The sequence below is a fragment of the Schistocerca gregaria genome, chromosome 2, assembly GCF_023897955.1.
Source record: "Schistocerca gregaria isolate iqSchGreg1 chromosome 2, iqSchGreg1.2, whole genome shotgun sequence".
NCBI classification, from domain to species: Eukaryota; Metazoa; Arthropoda; class Insecta; order Orthoptera; family Acrididae; genus Schistocerca; species Schistocerca gregaria.
The window spans coordinates 721,267,408-721,290,225 of NC_064921.1; positions in this window are offsets into that span (position 1 = coordinate 721,267,408).

Consider the following 22,818-nt stretch of genomic DNA (forward strand, 5'->3'; position numbering starts at 1 on the left):
GAATGGACATCGCAGATGTCGCCGCATAAAGCTACAGAAAATACTACATTCAGGCGACAAGAATGTTACTGAAATATTTAAGACTATACATAGATTGTAATGTGTAATTAGTATAATATGACCTATTCAGTAATAGGCATAGAGTGAATCTTTAATTTGTCCAGTATGTAAAATGAAATTTATAGTTAACTTCAAATTGACTTATTCATCATACATATTAAACGAATGAAGTACTAAATTAATGTTAACAAAATGGAAGTATTTAAGATTCAGATGATACTTTGAAATATTTATCTTAGTCCGTAATGAATAATTTAGTATATAGGGAACATGTAAAAAACTATATATATATATATATAATTGTGAATACTACATCCTCCCCCAGGAGAACCATCATCTGAAGCACTTTCATTGCTGTGGACATTTGTGAAATGCTTGGAGAGCAATGAGGGAATCGGAATGAATAAGAAAATTCGTTCCTCGCTCGTCTGCAACAGTGCCTTCAAGATAGCATGCGTTTCAGCGTCGAATACTGAAAATTAGGCATGTTGGCAATTTCTGAACACACATGCAGAGGAAATCGCTGAACGGTGAACGTAGTCCCCTAGTTAGTGCACACTGAACTAGAACTGTGGTGCTTGTGGAAACAATTTTTGAATAGGGAAGTACACACAGAATCATCAGAGAGATTTCGGCAGAAGCAAAGTGTTCGCTTGTCCGTAATGAATAATTTAGTATATAGGAAACATATATATATATATATATATATATATATATATATATATATATATATATATATATATCTCTTTGTTGTTGTTGTGGTCTTCAGTCCTGAAACTGGTTTGATGTAGCTCTCCATGCTACTCTATCCCGTGCAAGCTTCTTCATCTCCCAGTACCTACTGCAACCTACATCCTTCTGAATCTGCTTAGTGTAGTCATCCCTTGGTCTCCCTCTACGATTTTTACCCTCCACGCTGCCCTCCAATACTAAATTGGTGATCCATTGATGCCTCAGAACATGTCCTACCAACCGATTCCTTCTTCTGGTCAAGTTGTTCCACAAACTTCTCTTCCCTCAATCCGATTCAATACTTCCTCATTAGTTATGTGATCTACCCATCTAATCTTCAGCATTCTTCTGTAGCACCACATTTCGAAAGCTTCTATTCTCTTCTTGTGCAAACTATTTATCGTCCATGATTCACTTCCATACATGGCTACACTCCATACAAATACTTTCAGAAATGACTTGCCTGACACTTAAATCTATACTCGATGTTAACAAATTTCTCTTCTTCAGAAACGCTTTTCTTGCCACTGCCAGTCTACATTTTATATCCTCTCTACTTCGACCATCATCAGTTATTTTGCTCCCCAAATAGCAAAACACCTTTACTATTTTAAGTGTCGCACTTCCTAATCTAATTCCCTCAGCATCACCCGACTTAATTCGACTACATTCCATTATCCTCGTTTTGCTTTTGTTGATGGTCATCTTATATCCTCCTTTCAAGACACTACCCATTCCGTTCAACTGCTCTTCCAAGTCCTTTGCTGTCTCTGACAGAATTACGATGTCATCGGCGAACCTCAAAGTTTTTATTTCTTCTCCATGGACTTTAATACCTACTCCGAATTTTTCTTTTGTTTCCTTCACTGCTTGCTCAATATACAGATTAAATAACATCGGGGATAGACTACAGCCCTGTCTCACTCCCTTCCCCACCACTGCTTCCCTTTCATGTCCCTCGACTCTTGTAACTGCCATCTGGTTTCTGTACAAATTGTAAATAGCCTTTCGCTCCCTGTATTTCACCCCCGACACCTTTAGAATTTGAAAGAGAGTATTCCAGACAACATTGTCAAAAGCTTACTCTAAGTCAACAAATGCTAGAAACGTAGGTTTGCCTTTTCTTAATCTTTCTTCTAAGATAAGTCGTAAGGTCAGTATTGCCTCACGTGTTCCAACATTTCGACGGAATCCTAACGGATCCTCCCCGAGGTCCGCATCTACCAGTTTTTCCATTCGTCTGTAAAGAATTCGCGTTAGTATTTTGCAGCTGTGACTTATTAAACTGATAGTTCGGTAATTTTCACATCTGTCATTACCTGCTTTCTTTGGGATTGGAATTATTATATTCTTCTTGAAGTCTGAGGGTATTTCGCCTGTCTCATACATCTTGCTCACCAGCTGGTAGAGTTTTGTCAGGACTGGCTCTCCCAAGGCCGTCAGCAGTTCCAATGGAATGTTGTTTACTCCAGGGGCCTTGTTTCGACTCAGGTCTTTCAGTGCTCTGTCAAACTCTTCACGCAGTATCGTATCTCCCATTTCATCTTCATCTACATTCTCTTCCATTTCCGTAATATCGCCCTTGTATAGACCCTCTATATACTCCTTCCACCTTTCTGCTTTCCCTTCTTTGGTTAGAACTGGGTTTCCATCTGAGCTCTTAATATTCATACAAGTGGTCCTCTTTTCTCGAAAGGTCTCTTTAATTTTCCTGTAGGCTGTATCTATCTTACTCCTAGTGAGATAAGCCTCTACATCCTTACATTTGTCCTCTTGCCATCCCTGGTTAGCCATTTTGCACTTCCTGTCGATGTCATTTTTGAGACGTTTGTATTCCTTTTTGCCTGCTTCATTTGCTGCATTTTTATATTTTCTCCTTTCATCAATTAAATTCAATATTTCTTCTGTTACCCAAGGATTTCTACTAGCCCTCGTCTTTTTACCTACTTGATCCTCTGCTGCCTTCACTACTTCAGCCCTCAAAGCTACCCATTCTTCTTCTATTGTATTTCTTTCCCCCATTCCTGTCAATTGCTCCCTTATGCTCTCCTTGAAACTCCGTACAACCTCTGGTTCGTTTAGTTTATCCAGGTCCCATCTCCTTAAATTCCCACCTTTTTGCAGTTTCTTCAGTTTTAATCTACAGGTCATAACCAACAGATTGTGGTCAGAGTCCACATCTGCCCCTGGAAATGTCTTACAACTTAAAACCTGGTTCCTAAATCTCTGTCTTACCATTATATAATCTATCTGATACCTTTTAGTATCTCCAGGGTTCTTCCATGTATACAGCCTTCTTTTATGATTCTTGAACCAAGCTAATGGTAATAATTTTAATTTAAACCTATAGCTCAACAAATATTGACTGCAGTGACTGACAGTGTTGTGTCGCCTCGCTTTCACGTACCTCGACGAGGTGAAAAATACTGACTGGTGATAGGAAGCTGACATGGTCGTGAATGTGCCGTAGGCAGCAGTACGAGGTGTTACAAACCATATCTCGAAAGTTTCGATTCTCTTTTGTTCCGATTTTCCCGCAGTCCATGTTTCACTACCATAAAATGCTGTGCTTCAAACGTACACTATCAGAAATTTCTTCCTCAAAGTAAGGCCTATATTTGATACTAGCAGACATCTCTTGGCCAGTAATGCCCTTTTTGCTATTGCTAGTCTGCTTTTGATGTCTTCTTTGCTCGGTAAGTAATGGTTATTTTGCTGCCTAGGTAGTAGAATTCCTTAACTTCATCTACTTCATGATATCAATCCTGATGTTAAGTTTCATGTAATTCTTCTTCACTTTCACTCAGGATAGCAATGTCATCAGTGAATCGTATCATTGATGTCCTTTCACCTTGAATTTTAATTCCACTCCTAAACCTTCCATTATTTCCAGCACTACTACTTCGACGTCCAAATTGAACAGTAGGAGCGAAAGACTACAGCCTTGTCTTACTCCCCTTTTAATCGGAGCACTTAGTTCTTGGTCATCCTCTTTTTTTAATCCCTGTTGGCTCTCGCTGTAGCCTACCCCTATATTTCTCAGAATTTCGAACATATTGCTCCATTTTACATTGTCGAAAGCTTTTTGTAGATAGGCAAATCCTATTAACGTGTTTTTATTCTTCTTTAGTCTTGGTTCCATTATCAACCGCAGCGACAGAATTGCCTTCCTGGTGCTTTTACCTTTCCTAAAACCAAACTGGTCGTCATCAAACACATCGTCAATTTACTTATCCATCCTTCTGTATATTGGTCTTGTAACCAACTTGGATACATGATCTGTTAAGCTGATCATGTGGTAATCTTCGCACTTGTCTGCTCTTCAGCCTTCGGAATTGAGTGGATGATATTTTTCCGGAACTCAGACGGTATATTTCCAGACTCATACATTCCAAACGCCTTCGTAAATAGTCATTTTGTTACGACTTCCCCGTAATGATTTTAGAAATTCTGATGCAACGTTATCTATCCCTTCCGCCTTATATGATCTTAGGTCCTCCAAAGCTCTCTTAAATTCTGTTTCTACCATTGGATACCCGTCTCTTCTAAATCAACTCTTGTTCTCTTCTTCTATTACATCAGACAAATCTTCCTCTCATAGAGGACCGAATCTACTCTCTTCACCTATTCGCTCTCTCCTCTGCATTTAACAGAGGATTTCCCGTTGCACCATTGCTTTTAATTTGGCCGGAGGTTGTTCAGACTTTCCTATATGCTGAGTAAATCGTTTCTTTTTAGATTTCTTCACATTTTTCGTGCAGCCATTTGTCTTAGCTTCCGTGCACTTCCTATTTATTTCAACCCTCAGCGACTTATACGTCTGTATTCCTGAATTTCCCTGAACATTTATGTAGTTCAATCTTTCATCGGTCAACAGAAGTATTTCTTCTGTTACTCATGGTTTCTTCGCAGTTATTTTCTTTGTACCCTATGTTTTGCATTCCAAAATGTATGACCGCCCTTTTTAGAGCTGCCCATTCCTCTTCAACCGTTCTGCCTACTGAGCTATTCCTTATTGCTATACCTATAGCCATAGAGAACTTCAAGCGTATTTCGTTATTCCTTAGTACTTCCGTATTCTACTTTTTTGCGTAATCTCTTAAACTTCAACCTACTCTTCTTCACTACCACATTATGATCTGAGTCTACATCTGCTCCTGGGTATGCCTTACAATCCAGTAGCTGACTTCGGAATCTCTGTCCGCCCATGGTGTAATTTAACAGAAATCTTCCCGAATCACCTGGTCTTTTCCAAGTATACCTCCACCTCCTGTGATTCATGAACAGAGTATTCACTGTTACCAGCTGTAATTTGTTGCAGAACTCAATTAGTCTTTCACCCCTCTCATTCCTTGTTCTTTGCCCATATTCGCCTCTAACCTTTTCTTCTACTCTTTTCCCTACAACGGCATTCCAGTCCCCCCTGACTATTAGTTTTCATCTCCCTTTAGGTATTGTATTACCTTTTCAATTTCCGCAATGTCTCCTCTATCTCTTCATCTTCATCCTGCGACGTCGGGATGTATACCTGAACTATCGTTGTCGGTGTCCATTTGTCTTCACTAAACCCTGCTATATCTAGACTGTGCCTTTGCATTACCCTTTTAAGATTTTCTAGCTTTCCTACCAAATTCAAGCTTCTGATATTCCACTCCCCGTTTCGAATAAAGTTACCCTTTCAATGGTTATTCAATATTTATCTCACTGTGACCTACCCCTTGGCAGCGTCCTTCCGGAGATCCGAATGAGGGACTATTCCGGAATCTTTTGCCAATGAAGTTATGATCATGACGCTTTTCCAGCTAGTAACGCCGGAAATGCATATCCTCCTATTTCCATCTATTGTACTGCAAATATTTTTCCTTATTTTGATACCTGAAGATATAACATTTCTGTGTCTTTGTATATTGTAATTGTTTTACTATTTGTATATATATGCATTTATGTCGATGTATAATTGGTTGTTTTCTAAATATTATTTGTATTTTTACGCTGGGTCTTGCCTAGGGAAAACTATGCTATCGAACGAATCCATCGATAGGTCGTGTGGAGAACCAAAGTGTTTAGGATCTTTGGTAGTGTGAACTCTGCCGCGCGGAGCGCGGGCAGGGGAGTCTGGCTGGAGTAGTGCGGTGGAGCAGGTGTGTTGTTTGACGCTCCCGCGAGTTGCCGCGCTTTCGGGGTTTGGCAGCATGTAATTGCGCTCGACTTGCTGTGTTAGTTTCTGACACGGTGTCGCGGACGGGAAGCGTTAGGTGGCGCACATCAATAGCTCGTTTCGGCTGGAGACCGTGTCGAGAAGAAGGCGCGCCAGCATCCAGCTTCTGCAACAGCGACGGCCGACAATGAGTGACTGTCGCCACCTCCTCGATCGACGACTTCAAACCTTCAATCAACCAACAAGGAAGACTGGTAGCACGTAAAGTTTTACAACAGTGTGGCAGACCTCAGCTTTTAAAATTGTTTCATCACAAAATTACAGCAACATAGCATGAACCTTTGTTGCTCATTGTCCCAATTGCATTACCAAGCAGGGACCCTTGCGTTTCCGGAATGAACCCGAGTGTCGTTGAAATTCAAACGCCAGCATTAAAGTAATATCATTTCATTTTGCTGCTTTAATTTCAAATTTCAGTTAAAGTATTCATAGCTGGCTACAATATTTACTGTAGATTACACAAGCACAAATTAAGAGTGCGAGTTTTGTTACCATATTTTAGCTTGCCAGTGACTGCAGCTCAGCTTGGGTGGTACTAAATTTTACTATTGTTAATTGTTCAGAATCATTTAATTCAAGTTGGTTAAATCTCTTATTTCTAAATTTCGTAGATCCAAGTAGCTTTTGAAATGATTGTTGAGGTAGCCAAAGACTAACCGTATTTTACTAAATTTCGATGTGCTTCAGAAACAAAGCTCACTATTAATTTCAGTCACTAAATTAACTTTCAATTTTCCGGTTGTATTAATTCTTTTGCTAAATGAAGTCAGAGTGTAGCAAAATTTATTACTTCTGACAGACTTTCAGTTTTCACACTACACGTGTCAACCTTCAGTTGCCAAGCTTCTAGTGCTAATTACATGTGTAATAACCTTTCTTTTTCAGTTACTATAGTAATTGTCCATAGGACTGCCAACAGTAATTTCCCCCAAATCTCAAATATCTAATTACCGCTAGTTAATTGTGAACGTAAAGGCCGCACATTTCCTTTCTTTATTAACTTTACCCCTTTTCAAAATTAATTTCCACCTGTTTCATTTGTATATTTCCCTTCATTTAGATGTAACCCTTTCCTTCCTCTTTACCGACAGATTAACTTCGGTGACGATTGCTTTTCCCAAATTTCCATTAGGCACACGCGGTATAATTTTTCACTGTCATGAAGGTCGATACGTGAGGGGGAGGTTACAAGCTAGTAGACACATGTCCTATGGATACACGGTATGTGCAGTGGTTTCCACTGCCTTCTGAATCGTCAAGCCGTTGATCGTTGCTGATTTTTCCGCCTTTAGGGGAAGATTACGACCCCGAGGAAAAGAGAGGGCCCTTAACCTCTGTCCACTCCACCGGCCTCTTTGACAAAGTCATTGGCAGAATGAGAGTAACTTCTAATGCCGTTAGCCGTCGGACGCAAAAGCTGATTGTTAATCAAATTTTAAGCGGTGGCGGGTTTCGAAGTCGAGTCTGAGGACGTTACCGCTAGCTACGGGTGTGCAACATAACGGATCTAAATAATCGTAACCGAAAGTGAAAGAATCAGAACACTAACATAATAACTTCCTCCAAAGAGGAAACAGAAGTGCTATGATGAGGGCGCCTGCATACTCACCCGGTTCAGCCAGAAGTCAAGCGCTAATTGACTCGGAAGCACTGCTGCTCTTGAAGTTCCCTGGGATGTGCGAGCCCAAGATTCGTTAAATTTGAAAATGACCAAGCGACATCTCTCGCTCCCATCATAACTTGTTCGTCCTTGTCTGAGACTATCTCTTTCCCTGTCGTTTCCACCTCGCACAGCTCTGAGGACGGCGCCTCTGTTCAACAGGTAGGAGTTCGTTACATTTGAAAATATCCAATCACACTTTCACTTGGGGCTTCACGTTCGCCTGTCTCCCTCAGGCCCCACACCTCTTCGTCTCACCTAAAACGACTCTCTGTTTAAAGCACTGGGGGAAGACTTGACATTAAATTTGGAAACTTTAATGTAACTACCCCGCCTGTTACGGTCCCGGTCATTTCACTGTAATCATGGCACGTTAATTCTCAAAACCCTGTATAATCATTGAGCTACAATCACATGTGCAATAAGGCAGAATGGAACATAAAATAGTTTCTGACGACCACATATCAAAGTTAACAAAAACATTCGTTTACATCATCAGTGTATACCAGTATAACATATCATCAGAAAGTATAATGACAGTTCTAAACTTACCTGGCCACACATGTAGTGGCGAAGTGACGACGAGTAGCTATTTTCTTTCAAAGGTAGTGATCGTTTAACAAATGATGCATGTTCTTAACCATACTGTGTGAAGCAGAACACTACCTACAAACGGCTGGAGGTTGCTTAGTGTGTCCTTCAGGAACTAATTAAGAATCGGATCATGTGGCCTAAGAAGTCATCCACCGATAACACAAAGTAAGCCGATACCAATTTAAAAAACTAATTCCAACAGGATTGCGTCATAGACGATTACAACTCATGAATATCAAACAATATATATCCATAGCAAGGAGTTCCACTTGTGCTCCATTGGAATAGAAGCTCGCTTTTCCTGAAGAAGGGGTCGCTTGGTAGTAGACGTTGGTTCCTGTAACTTAGACTCGTAGCTTCACTGGATGACATTAATTGCAAGGATTTGTACCCTCAATCGCCCCTTCAAGGCACCCTATACAGTTCCACGACATTTGTCGGCATCACTTTTTTCCTTTTTTCCTTTCTCTCTCTCTCTCTCTCTCTCTCTCTCTCTCTCTCTCTTTTTTTTTTTTTTTAAAGCAGTATGTTGGCACATTTCCGTTTTGAATTCCTATTTATAAATGAAGATGATCTATTTCAATGTGACCTTAAAGATTATAGGATAAAATATTATTAGACAAAAATGTGAAGTAGTTACATATATTGACAAAGAGTGTTAGGTTACCAATAATTGTGTTCTTAACATAATAAAGAGCATTTAATTGATTTCAGTTAGTCATTATACCTATTTAAGATATTTTCTGATGTTGCGATTTATAATGGAAGCAAATCTATAGAAATATAAATACACGTTCATGAAAATTAACACTATGAAAGTTGGGGGGCCACGAAGTAAACGAAATGAAGAAATTCTGCTACCTTGGAAGCAAGGAAACGACGCATGGAGGGCAAAGCAAAGAGAAAAGGTGAAAAAGCAATTTATGTAGGCAAAGAGGACATTCCTGCCGGAAGGAACTCAACTAGTATCATACCTCGGCCTTAATTTTATGTAGAAATTTCTGAAAATGTTTATCTGGCATTATGCGGTAGTGAAATATGGACTGCTGGAAAATCGGGACAGAAAAGGAGCGAGCGCTTGACATGTGACACTATAGAGAAAATTAGGTGGTCTGGTAAGGTAAGGATTGAGGAAAGCCTCCACAGAATCTGTAAAGATAGGAACAATAGAGAAACACTGAGAGCGAGAGGAGACAGGTTGATCGGCCATGTGTTTAGACATAAGGATATTACTTCTGTGCTACTACCGGGAGCTGTAGAGGGCGAAAACAACAGGGAAAGACAGAGGTTGGAATACATACAACAAATAACTGAGTATATAGATGCAAGTGCTACCATCGGATCAACGGATTGGATCAGGCGAGAAACTCATGGCGGGCCGCATGAAACAGTCAGAAGACTACTGACAAAGAAAAATAAGACATATTTTATTGTATTTTCCTTCTTTTTGCTCTGGGAACATAATTATTCGTAACCTGCCTCTCTCATTCAAATAACCTGCCTCTCTCATGAGTGTGTGGAATGGGTAAGCAGATATGTGAGTGGCTCGAAGACTCCTTATGTAAAAGAATCCGATAGGCTGACATCGGCGGCGGGCGTTCATCAGAGTCAAGAGTATCGCTAGGAGCGCAGCAAAAAGTGTCCTAGGATCGCTACTGTTCTCTGTATGGGAGTACATAAATGCTCTAACGGGCAGGCTGAGCAGCAATTTGACGCTGTTTGCTGATGAGGCTGTAGTGCATGGGAAGGCGTCGTCGGTGACTAACTGTAGAAGGATAAAAGACGACTTGCACAAAATCTTTTGTTACTGTGATAAATCGCAGCTTCCACAAAATGTAGAAAAATGTAACTTAAAGTCAATGAGTAGGAAAAACAGTCTCCTAATGTTCGAATACAGCATTAGTATTGTACTAACTGATACAGTCACGTTTACTAAATATCTGAGCGTAAAATTGCAAAACGATATGAAATGGAACGAAAGTTTGAGGACAGTAATAGGGAAGGCAAATGGTGGACTTCTCTTTATTGGGAGAGTTTTGAGAACGTGTGGTTCATATGTAAATGAGACCGCGTGTAGATCAATAGTGCAGCCCATTCTTGAGTAATGCTCCAGGGTTTGGAATCCCCACCAAGTTGGATTAAGGAAGACAATGAAGCATTTCAGAAGCGGGCTGCTATAGTTGTTACCAGTAGGTTCAATCAGCACTTAAGTGTTACTCAAATGCTTCGGGAACTCAAAGTGGGAATTACTGATGTGAAGGCGACGTTAGCTATTGAGCATATTTAGGGAACCGGTGTTTGAAGTTGATTGCAGAACAACTCCACGGCTGCCATCGTACATTCGACTGAGGATCAGAAAGATAAGCAAAAGTAGGGTTCGTGCGAGACGATATACAGTCTTTTTCCCTTTGCTTCAGAGTGGAACAGGAAAGTAAATGGCTAGTAGTGCCACGCACTATACGATAGCTTGCGGAGTATGTATGTAGATGTGGATGTAACTGGAAAACAAAAGAATAATGTTGGAAGGAAATTTATTTCCATGCTAGTTAATGCCACAAGAGTGACTAAAAACATATTCTCATTGGGAATCGTGTCATATCGATGTCTCATAATATATTAGGAAAGAATGTTGTATAGTAAAACTGCTTGAGTTAGTAAAATATCATAATGATATGGTTAACAGTGTCGTCTGCTGTAACGATTAAAATGCGTATCAAATTCGTAAGTAAAAGACAAGCCAATGAATAATAACGCTACTGCAAACTGTAGCCTACTCGAAGCTCGTCATAAATTCACATGTAGGAGTAGTGGATTGGAAATGTCCAAAAGTAATTATTGCACATAAACAATATACAAGAAGATATTCATTATAAAATCTTCCCCACGCGGAGTAACCACGCGGTCTAAGCACCATGTCACGGATTGCGCATCCCCTCAGTACGGAGGTTCGAGTCCTCCCTCGGGTATGGGTGTGTGTGTTGTTCTTAGTATAAGTTAGTTTCAGTTAGTTTAAATAGTGTGTAAGTCTAGGGAGCGATGACCACAGCAGCTTGGTCCCTGAGGAAGTCACACACATTTGAACATTTTTAGAGCCTCAAGAGGCATTTCGTGAAACTTACACGCCATGTAACTTTCAGAAAGTGATTGATTTGTACAGCAAGAGAAGAATAATTATATGAATATAGAAGTTATTTACACATAGTCAAATAACAGCTCCTCATACTGTAGCGCTGCTTGTAATGATGTACATATATTTTTCAGCTAAGCTAACACGAGAAGGTTGCAGCAAAACTAAACCCTTTTTGTGAATAATGTGATTATTTTTAAAGGCTCGTCGAACACAAGTATTTGACTGTTATTATACATGTATAGATACGTCATGGAAAAAAATTTCGAAACGGAATCCTAAACATAAATAGTCAAAATACAGATGAGTACGAGTTTGAAATGATTGAATGGAAGAAAGCAACATATTAAGCTAAGTAAAATTGATCACTAATCAAAGACGAGCAGCTACTATTTTGGAAAGTATTGTTACTGTATATGAGTATATGTAAATTGGGAATAAACTGCGTTTTAATTAATAATAAGCACTCATAGTAAATTTCCATATATAAACGCCTTGGTACGCAGATTAAGTGTTTATCATTCTCGCTGCCAACTTGAGAACTGATCCCGTGCACGCATAGAGATAAGTGGTAGAACAGTCCACAAAAAGCCAGAAAGAGAGGGCGAAACGCAACCAGATGATATATTTTGATACTGAATAAACTGCAGAAAGAAACAAAAATGGTGTGTGATATTAGTTGTACGCCATGGCTATCAGAATGGGGGTAAAAGCTTTTTATATCTTCTTATAGTGCAGTTCACTGGTATTTGCCTGTTTGTGGAGTTTAATAGAAATGACAAATTTTTAAAGTTATTAAATCAGACTTTCATTAACTGTGAAATTTTAATGCTAATCGCTTAGAGTAGTATTATTAATGGATATTTCAAAGAGGTCAGAAGTAGGCTGCCCCAAGTTGCGAGACAACAGACAAATCAATCATAAGATAAATTAGTAATTATAACTGAAAACAGTTAGTTCGAAGTATTTACTTCATAAAATGAGTAAACTGAATATTTTTGCATTATTATTATTAATTTTTAAGTTCCAGTACAAGCAAAACAAGTCGTGTACTTTGACATTATGTTACAAACAACAAGCAAATTTGTAGAAAAAAAGAAGCAATGTTAAAGGAAAAGTAACTGACTGGTCAGCCTGTTTGACTGCTATGCAGAGAATCCAGAATGAACTCCCGGTATTGCTAGCGATTTTTCTTTGATGGTAGGATTGAAAGGAGGTGATACCAACAGAAGCTTTGTCTGGGTGAACAGCAGTGGTTCCAAGGTCTGTGCAGTCGACAACGACCAGTGTGCCGACCCCACATCGCGACCCAATGACGCCATTGGCTGAGGATGACACAGGAACCCGGAACCAGTCGGTATGGAATGGCCCGATAGTGCCAGTTGGTCTCCTCCCAACTCTTAGCACCCATGATGCGTCGTACCGCCAAGCGGTGCGTTGCAGCTTCGATCCCTGTACAATTTATAGAATGAACCTATTTGGAGAGCATTTTTCCTGCGAGTTCCCAAAATTTTTTTCATGCTCTTCTACCCCAGTACCACAGAACAATTTTACTCAGCTATCATTTTTAACTTCTCTGCTTATCGATTCCTCTACATTGACCAACAACCCCAGAGCATACATAAGGCAGCACCATACATACAGTATATTTATATATATATATATATATATATATATATATATATATATATATATATATATATATGAAGAAAATACAAAATAGCATAAATAATTTACAGAAGTCATCATTATGAAAAATATGCATAAATTGTTGAATACATTACTTATGCAATTTTGTATGTAACACAGGACATGTATTAGTGTCACAAACTATTATTATTATGAAGCCAAATATGGCTTCAATGGGTCTGTGTAAATGAGAAGAGAAACGGATGAAATAACTTGGCAGAAGTTTAAAAGCCAACATACTCCAGTGTAAAAGGTAATAAATTCGATACGCAACGTCTAAGAGTTTATGGAGAAAAATTCCATGGTATATACTAGATGTGACTACAGTTAGCTATATGAAAATCACCAGTTTCTGACATTATCACTCAGCAGCGGAACGCATGCTGGTTTCAAACCTCCTGGCAGACTGCGTTCCAGACCAACAGTAGAAACCAAAATATTTGCCGACTCGCGTGCCACGCCCTCACTGTTTTACTTCCAAGTACCTCGTTTCCTACTTTCCAAACTTCAAACAGGTTCTCCTCCATATCTTGTGGCACTAGCAAAAAAAATGGTTCAAATGGCTCTGAGCACTATGTGACTTAACATCAATGGTCATCAGTCCCCTAGAACTTAGAACTACTTAAACCTAACTAACCTAAGGACATCACACAACACCCAGTCATCACGAGGCAGAGAAAATCCCTGACCCCGCCGGGAATCGAACCCGGGCGTGGGAAGTGAGAACGTGTGGCACTAGCACTTTTGGGAGAAAGGATCCAGGTTGTTTAATTTTGATCTGATACGAAATTGTATTAGCAATTTATGTCCCTGTCACCAACATAATCGTGGATGAATTTCACACATATTGCAGAAGGATATATACAAATTAAAACTGTAAATACGACGATGAGTTAGTTATTCAAGGACGGGAAATACATTCATATTTTAAACATTACGATAATTTGTCAATATTATCGTGAAGCAACAATATTAGTGGTATTTTCTATACTACACTTTTAAACTCAAGAAGGGCGCTCATTAAATAATGGAACCCACTTTTTCAAAAGTAGGTTTTTTTCAGGGTTGCAATACCTTATATTATTCCCTAGTCTTTTGGATACAAAACCTTATTCTTCAACATAACATCCGTTCAATGCGCAGCCTTATGCCACCTTACTGGGAAGTCTTGTATGAAACATGGTACTATTCTACTTGTCGACGTCGGAGCTAACGTCTCGTTGCATTAATAACCTGCTTTAGTAACCTTCCCCTTATCTGCGTACCGTTTCCCGGGGAGTGCATCCTTCATTAGGTAAAACTTATGGAAGAGGCGGGATCCGGGCTGTAGGATGGATGAGGAAGATCAGTCCACTGACTTATCGTGCTTTTGTTCCCTGCAAGTCTCCACAGACATTCTGAAAACGCCTATGAATATCTGCGATGCTCTGGTTTCTGCCAAAAGAAAATGACAGCTCTCTGCTTGGAACGCACCTCGGCTACAGACGCCATTTTCAAGGCTATGCACAGTGCCGCCATCTATCGGAACTTTATGGTACTAATGGGGTTGTGGCGGCAATATTCCTCAATGTCGCACAAAATACTCCACACTTGTTCAACCTGAACTGACAGAGAAAAGAAAAGTGTTGCATTACCTATTGAACGCCCCTTATGGAAATATAATATGATGAGCAATGACATCAAAAATAGATGCACTTAGCACAGATCTTTAAAGTCATAGATAAAGTGGACCTATTAACATATTTGTGCTGTCTTTTTCTTTTACACGCCTGACTTCTGTAGTCAGGGTTTTACGAGTAATATCGGAGCTATACCGTCTTTTACGACTCTTATTTGGACCAACCGCCATTTGCTTTAAAGTATCTTCACTAAATTGTTTTCCACGAATATAACTGATAAGTTCAGATAGTGCACATGCATTAACAAATATAAAAATATAAGTTACCATCGGAAAAATGCTCATTTAAGATCATGGAAAAGGTAATTATGTTGCTCGTCAAAAGGTTCTGAAAGAATATTGGTGAACCAGTTGCCTCAATCCTCGTTCCGTCTTCCTAACAAACAGTCTTGGCACTCTTTTTAACACACAACATTCTGAATCCTGTCACCAGTTTCCCTCTGTTGGTAAGCCGTCATACTTGCATCTCCCTCTCACTGCTACCGTCTACATATATCTCCTTCCTACTGCCTGCTTTTTCTCCTATCGATTTACAATAGACCCCACTGCCACTGTCTCTACTCTCTCTCGCATTGTCTCCATTTATTTTTCTTTTCCACTGCCACTGTTTCCACTATACCTCGGCAGATCAGAGAAGTGGGGGCGGACAAATATTTCTCCCCTGTACTCATGTGTTCAAACGTTCCGTCCAAAAAGCGCCTTTCACTTCGTGTTAAAGTTCGCAGACCTGGGATAGTCTATTCAGCTGTACTTCTCATTCCCACAATCTCGTCTCTCGTTTGCTCGCGCTGTCTATCTTCATTCATCTCTCTTTCCTTTCACTACCATTTTCTCTCTCTTACCAACACTGTATACTCTGTTTTCGTCTCTCACTAACACTCTCTCCTCTCTCGTCCGCCTCTCCGCTACGCACTTTCAGCACAAAAAAAAGAAAAAAAACCATGCGAAAATGTTCGCAGGACAAAATTATTTATGACGAAGGCCCATTGAGAAATGAGGCAACTGGTTCCCGACTTATCTGTCAGTCTTCTGAAGAAGAATATATTCGCATTTTTCGGCTCTGACAAGAGCATTTTCCGCTGGTTCCCTCCTTTTCCCTCCTGCAGCAGAGTATGCTGATTACATAAATCGAATTCAATAGGTCAGTAAACTTTTGAAAGTTTATTCCAATAGTTCGACATACTTATGTACTTTGACACACATAAATAACAAATAAGTACACGTAATATAAAAGGTTAACACAATATCGTCAGATTTTTATTTTTGGGTACCTTGTTGATCGATCGCAACTCATCGAAAACAACCTACTCATGATTTATATCTTAAAAGAATTAAAATGTTATCATAAATATTTTATTGAATTTGCAGTGTTTCCACTTCTACCTAAGTGTTGGCAGACATTTAAGTTTCTTCAGGCCAACAGAGACACGTTTAGCCCATGTTTTTGCACTGCATCACTTCTTTAGTCATCTTTGTATAAGCGCGAAGTGCTCATTATACAGAGACAGCCCCTCACAAAGTTTTATTGCTAAAAAGTGCATACTAAAAACAGTTTGGTGACCTCTCAAGCCTTACGATGACCCTAGAACCCATGTCATGCATTCATTACGTCATTTAAAGTACGTTACGCCTTAGAACGGATATTACGTGAATATTTGACGTGTAAGAGTACAGTAACTTTAATTCTCTATATCTCGGTAACAGATAACGATGTCCAAAAGAGTTTCAAAGTTCTCTGAGAAGATTGTCTTAAGGACGTAGGTTAAAAATTTCAGCGTGGCTTACAAGGTGCTTGTTCGACTGATTCTTGGTTGTTGTTCATCAGTCAGGGGGTTGGTGACAGGAAGGGCATCCGGCCATTCTCTGACACTAACAATGCTAATTCCATAGTAACAGGGCCGACCTCGTGTTGAAGTGGGACAATGGCCCAAGAAAATGATGACGATCCTTCATACACACCATCTTACAGAGGAGAATGATCAGGTTTCAAGTCAGCCACGTATTAGTTTTGGAAAATTAACGAACGGAGTCTTTCATCATTGTTAATCAATTCTGTATGAATCAGTGCTGTGATAAATAGTGCAAAACATTGAACGGTAAGCTGTTCAAGTTTATCGGTATGAACTGGGTGTATGTTATACAATTATGTATAAGCAAAGAAATTATGCAGATTAAAGAACGTTCGACTTCTTATATCGAACAGTTTTGACAGTATTGCACAACAATAAAACACATCGAGAGAAAGGTTATTTATAACTCGTACAGAAACTCGACTGCTATTATAAGAGTTGGACATGAAAGGGTAGCAGTTGGTGAGAAGTGAGTGAGACAGGTTAGGAACCTTACCCTGATATTATTCAATCTGTAAGAACGTTGATCAGGCAGTAAAGGAAACCAAGTAGAAATTAAAAAAGCGAATTAATGATCAGGGAGACGAAATAAAATCCTTTAGCCCTCCAGATGGCACTGCAATTCTGTCAGTGACAGCAAAGGATTTGGAAGAATAGCTGTACAGAATGGATAGTGTCTTAAAAAGAGACTCTTAGATGAACAGCAACAAGTAAAATAATCGAATTCAATCAAGCTATTATGAGGCTATTAGGTTATGAAACGAGATTCTGAACGTAATAAACCAGTTTTTCTATTGGGGCAGTAAAGTAACAGATGTTGGACAAAGTACAGAGTTTAGATGAGATTAGATTAGATTCAGTTTTCGTTCCATAGATCCAAAAACATCTCAGAAAGTGTAGCACAAAAAGCACAGAGCACTTGAATATAATACTCACTTCCCTGACAATTTGTGAGGATATTGTGAAAACACGTGTATCCATTACAGTAAACTGGAACTGCTAACAGGTGCGGAATCAGTACATTGTAAGAAACAAACATTTTTAATAATCACTTTTAATACATTTATCATAGAAAAAGTACCTAATCTTGACTGTTGTGACGAAGTGCTGTCAAAACTGAAATGTAATAGACTGACGCTGGTCTAACAGCTCTGTTAAGACGTTCATCTACAGAGTAGTAGGGGCTGCCTACCAGAAAGTCTTTCAAACTGTGATTTGTGTAAAGCCAAGTTTATAAAGATTTCTGGAAATTTATTGAAATGTGTGTTCCTGAATAATGGACCACTTTTTGGAGCAAATGAAATGAATATAGGTCTGTATGTAGATCGTTCTAATTCGTTATATTAATATTATGTATTGAGGTATTGGTTGGAAATAGAGACATGTTATCCACAACAAATTTCATTAAAGAATGTATATATTGAGAAGCAGTAGTTAGAATATCCAGTTCCTCGACCAGGTTTCTACATGATTCTTGAATTTACACCACAAATGAATGTTATTACACGCTTTTGCACTTTGAAGACTGTTTCACGGTTGGACGAGTTACCCCTAAATATGGCCCCATATGACACAATAGGTGGTGGCAGGTGAAGGTGAAGGGGGCTATTTACAATTTGTACAGAAACCAAATGCCAGTTATAAGAGAAGGGATGCAGAGATTGGGAAGGGAGTGGTGCAGGGCTGTAGCCTATACCCGATGTTATTCAATCCGTATATTGAGCAAGCATTAAAGGTAACAAAAGAAAAATATGGAGTAGATATTAAAATCCATGGGGAAGGAATAAAAACTTTGAGATTTGCCGACGACACTGTAATTCTGTTACAACAGCAAATGACCTGGAAGAGCAGTTGAACGGAATGAACAGTGTCTTGAAAGGATGTAAGACGAACATCAACAGAAGCGAAAGGAGGATAATGGAATGCAGTCGAATTAAATCAGGTGATGCGGAGGTAATTAGATCAGGAAATGAGACTCTTAAAGTAGTAGATGAGTTTTGTTATTTGGGAAGTAAAATAACTGATGATGGTTGAGGTAGACAGGATATAAAATGTAGACCGACTATAGCAAAGAAAACGTTTCTGAGGAAGAGAGATTTGCTAACATCAAGTATAGGTTTAAGTGCCAGGAAGTCCTATCTGAAAGTATTTGTATGGAGTGTAGCTATGTATCGAAGTGAAGCATGGGCGATAAATAGTTTAGACAAGAACAGAATAGAAACATTCGAAACGTGGTGCTCCAGAATAATGCTGAAGATTAGATGGGTAGATCATGTAACTAATGTTAACAAAATAGGGGAGAAGAGGAATTTGAGGCACAACTTGACTAGAAGAAGGGATCGGTTGGTAGGAGACGTTCTGAGGCATCAAGGGATCGTCAATGTAGTACTGGAGGGAAGCGTGGAGGGCAAAAATCGTAGAGGAAGACCCGGAGATGAATACACAAAGCAGATTCAGAAGGATGTGGGTTGCAGTAGGTAATCAGAGATGAAGAGGCTTGCAAGGGATAGAGTAGTATGGAGAGCTGCATCAAATCAGTCTCTGGAATGAAGACCACAAAACAACATGGTGTAATACAATGAATGTAAGCAAAGGTATATAAGTAAGTAAAGTATCCAAGTTTTTTATATTTGTTCCTCCTACATCTAACACCATTCACATTGCAAAGACGGAGTTGTTTAGGCGCTTCAACAATTCTGTGGTATGTCCTAAAACAAGTTTGTATTTGCATTGCGAATGATGTCAGATGTAGGAGATACAATTGTAAAAAAAACTGGCATACATTGCTTAATTTCATTCCATTAAATCATATTGGATCATATTTTGGTATAACTTCTCAAACTGAGAAAAAGTTTTCGGCTGCAAAAGCGTGTAATGAGACTCATTTGTGGTATAAATTGAAGAACATCATGTAGAAACCTATTCAAGTGACTGGGCATTCTAACCAGGACTTCTCGGTATATCCATTCCTTAATGAAATTTGTTGCAAATAATATCTCTATTTCCAACAATAACTCAGTACATAGCATCAATCCTAGGAATAACAATAATCTGGAGAGGACATAAAATGCAGGCAGACCGTAGGACAAATGGCATTTCTGAAAAATAGGAATGTGTTAGCACCTAGCATAAATTTAAATGCTAGTTAACCGTTTCTAAAAATGTTTATCTGGCGTGTAGCGTTGCATGAAAATAAAATGTGGACAAAAATAGAGACTTTTGTGTAGTGTTGATGTAAAACATATTTGGAGATTAGATGAGAAGATCGAGCTACAGACGGAGAGGTTGTTGTTGTGGTCTTCATTCCGAAGAGTGCTTTGATGCAGTTCTCCATTCTACTCTCCAATACTAAATTCATGTTTCGTTGGAGTCTCAGAATGTGCCCTATCAAACTGAACCCCCTTTTTTGGTCAAGATGAACCACAAATTTTTTGTTTCCTCAATTCTGTTCCATATCTTCTCATCAGTTTGTGATCAACCCACCTAATCTCCTACGTTCATCTGCAGCAGCACATCTCGAAAGCGTCTATTCTCTTTTCGTCGAAACTGTTTATCGTCATGTTTCACTTCAATACATGGCTCTATCCAGACAAATACTTTCAGAAACGTCTTCCTAGCACTTAAGTCTATATTTGATGTTAACAAATTTCTCTTCTTCAGAAATGCTTTTTTTTGCCATTACCACTCTACAGCTTATAGCGTCTCTACTTCGGCCATCATCAGTTATTCTGTTGCCCAAAATAACAAAACTTATATACTCCCTCAGCATTACCTGGTTTAATTCGACTACACTCCATTAGTCTTGTTTTTCTTTTGTTCGTGTTCATTTTATATCCTCCTTTCAACACACTGTCCATTCCACTCAGCTGCTCTTCCAAGACATTTGTTGTCTCTGGAGATGTTTTGGGTCGAATTGGTGAATAGAGAAATTAATGACATAGTTTGACTCAATGAGGAGATGAGACATTCGATTTGGTAATAGAAAGAAGTGTGTGTGGCAATCATCGTCAGGGGAGACAAAAGTTTGAATAATGTAAGCAGGTACAAATGGTTGTAGGCTGCAGTTGTTAATCTGAGATAAATAGGCCTGCACAGGTATGGGAAACTGCATCAGATCAGTTTTCAGATTGAAGACCACAACAACAGTAACAACACGTACGTATTAAGCCCTCTCTGTGTCAGATCGAGACGTTTTGTCTTTGCCCCCTGGGTGTATACATGCTTCCATAATTTCGTAATCTTCATGAAAGAGAGCAACGTCGGACTGAAAAAGAGAAAAACGGAAAAAGGACCTCACGCGTTCTTCAAAGGCAAGCGGCGCGCATCCATCATGAAAATGTGTACTCAATTCCAAACAACAACACGACGCTGGAGCAGACGCTCGGTAATGAAAGCATAATGAGGTGCAGCTTTGAGCGTGGCGCAGCGAGGCGAGAACGCAATCCGCTCCAAACGTGGCGTGGCGGTCCTCTATAGACGGGCAGCGTTTCCGCGCCGCACGAGCAGCGACAAAAGCGTACAGAGTACAAATTACGGGCAGCCGCTTCCACGGACAAAGAGACGCCTCATGGAGGTGCGACGACGCCAGTGCTCTGCGAGCGCGACGGGTCTTCGCGAAAAACAGTGGAAGCCTTTCTCCGATCTTCCAACCCAACTTTTTTTTTTCAGAACTTCTGTTGCTTTTAGAGACCATTCAGTGCGTTTTGTGTTCAGAGACAATGCGTTATGTGTTTTTAGTGTCTTTAAATACTGTCTGATTCTTTTAGGTACATGTTACTCATGTTTCTAGATATGAACTGAGTGTAACAACACCAGAAATAAATGTCATGGTTCAACAGAGTGTATGAGAGTTTAAATTTTTTTTTCATACTTAGGCTTATACCAGCAACTATACTCTTTGGAGACATAATTCATTTTTATTGGAATGTGGTACAAGTTAACCTGCTTTTCTACACTATTATTTTAAATCTGGAATACTTCTGATGTGATTTACACTGAGCCTTCACACAAAAGTATGTGTATTGAGTACAGTTTTTAATAAGACAGCCAATTTGTTGATTTAACCATTTATTTGAAATCTCTCTGCTGGCCGGAGTGGCCGTGCGGTTCTAGGCGCTGCAGTATGGAACCGAGCGACAGCTACGGTCGCAGCTTCGAATCCTGCCTCGGCCAGGGATGTGTGTGATGTCCTTAGGTTAGTTAGGTTTCATTGGTTCTACGTTCTAGGCCACTGATGACCTCAGCAGTTAAGACGCATCGTGCTCAGAGCCATTTTGAAATCTCTCTTCTACAGTCACATTTTTGCAAATAATACGGAAATTATTCGGCCCTTTACGGCTTTAATAATCTCACCTGGACAATATCCAGTTTGCTTAATTCTAACGGCATATTATGAATAGTTTTTTGGTTCCTACTCTGTTTGCAAGTGTTGCTCTCCACACAGGCGTTCGATTCTTAATACACTCCATTGCTCAGGCACACAAAGCATGAAAGGGGTGTGGGGATATATCACATGATCACACTGACAGAACTACAGGCACATAGACACAGGCAACAGAGCATGCACAATGTCGGCACTACTACAGTGCATATCCACCTTTCGCAGCAATGCAGGCTGCTATTCTCCCATGGAGACGATCGTAGAGATGCTGGATGTAGTCCTGTGGAACGGCTTGCCATGCCATTTCCACTGGGCGCCTCATTTGGACCAGCGTTCGTGCTGGACGTGCAGACCGCGCGAGACGACGCTTCATCCAGTCCCAAACATGCTCAATGGGGGACAGATCCGGAGATCTTGCTGGCCAGGGTAGTTGACTTACACCTTCTAGAACACGTTGCGTGGCACGGGATACATGCGGACGTGCATTGTCCTGTTGGAACAGCAAGTTCCCTTGCCGGTCTAGGAATGGTAGAACGATGGGTTCGATGACGGTTTGGATGTACCGTGCACTATTCAGTGTCCCCTCGACGATCACCAGAGGTGTACGGCCAGTGTAGGAGATCGCTCCCCACACCATGATGCCGGGTGTTGGCCCTGTGTGCCTCGGTCGTATGCAGTCCTGATTGTGGCGCTCACCTGCACGGCGCCAAACACGCATACGACCATCATTGGCACCAAGGCAGAAGCGACTCTCATCGCTGAAGACGACACGTCTCCATTCGTCCCTCCATTCACGCCTGTCGCGACACCACTGGAGGCGGGCTGCACGA